The 987-nt window shown below is 52.5% G+C and overlaps 1 non-coding gene across 1 annotated transcript; it reads right to left on the bottom strand.

Moving 5' to 3' along the window:
• Positions 1 to 469: 469 nt before the first annotated feature.
• TRNAR-UCU (transfer RNA arginine (anticodon UCU)) lies at positions 470 to 542 on the bottom strand. The gene has a single exon. It is a non-coding gene; the product is annotated as a tRNA-Arg (tRNA).
• Between the last annotated feature and the right edge of the window lie 445 nt (positions 543 to 987).

Here is a 987-nt window from a genome sequence, read left to right as displayed (position 1 = left end):
TGACTATATTCTTTCCCCTATGCGGGTTTGACTTTTGCCAGCCTTGTGTTTTCCAAAAGTAGCGGACGGGCCTCCAGATATCAGAGACCTTTGCAAGGGCCCTTTGGTGCTCCTACCCGGTTCCATCTGGCCCTCCCCAGCAGGGCTTCCTGCAGTAGAAGACGGTGATAGTCGCTCTTTCGTCTTTCTGCTGGTCATGCTGTGCTTGGGGGCCATCTTTCCCTGAGACTCAAGAGAGCCAAAAAGTCCAACTTGTCTGCAGTCTGTGGAGGCAGGAGAGCAAGAAAAGAGCGATGTCTGTGAAGAGAGCCCTGCTTTGCCTGCAAGGGTCTCCTAGGGCCTCAAGAAGCCACCTACTTTCCTATAGGCTGCCAAGTAGCCACCAAACCATGGCAGCCAGAGGAGCTGCCAACTTTGTTATCTTGTCAGGCCAAGGGCTGTAAGCACAAGCAAGTGTCTAAGAAAAGAGCACCCCAGGTGGGACTTGAACCCACAGTTGCTTGCTTAGAAGGCCAGTGCCTTAGCCATTAGGCCACTGGGGTGAAAGCCATACCACACTCCTCTTTTGTGGAAGAGGTCAGATGAGACGTGGGCTAACATATCACCACAGAGAGTTGCCTTAGTATGAGAGGGAAGAAGAGAGCCTTTGTGGCCTTGGTCAAAGACAATTGCGGGATGCTGCCACTGTCAGCCCATGTATGGCCCTCCACTCCGCATGCAGACAAGCTCTTTCATTGACTAGCTGAGCCAGGTCATTTTCTACAAGCTTTGGCATACTTCTGGCATGGCGATGACTAGCTCTTCTGCGCTCTAAGTCTCTGTCCTTTGTCTTGGGATGACTTCTCCTGCCATCTCAAGGCGTGCTCATCCACTGTAGGGATGTGGAAAGACACTGAGCCATGAGGCTGCAAGAGAGGGAGGGAGAGATGCGCTTCTTAGTTAGGGGGTCAGTACTCACAGGTTTTGGCATGTGGTCTCTAGAGCGGC

The sequence above is a fragment of the Eretmochelys imbricata genome, chromosome 1, assembly GCF_965152235.1.
Source record: "Eretmochelys imbricata isolate rEreImb1 chromosome 1, rEreImb1.hap1, whole genome shotgun sequence".
NCBI lineage: Eukaryota > Metazoa > Chordata > Testudines > Cheloniidae > Eretmochelys > Eretmochelys imbricata.
Note: the sequence above shows the minus strand (reverse complement) of the source record. Positions and strands in the feature narration are given on the sequence as shown.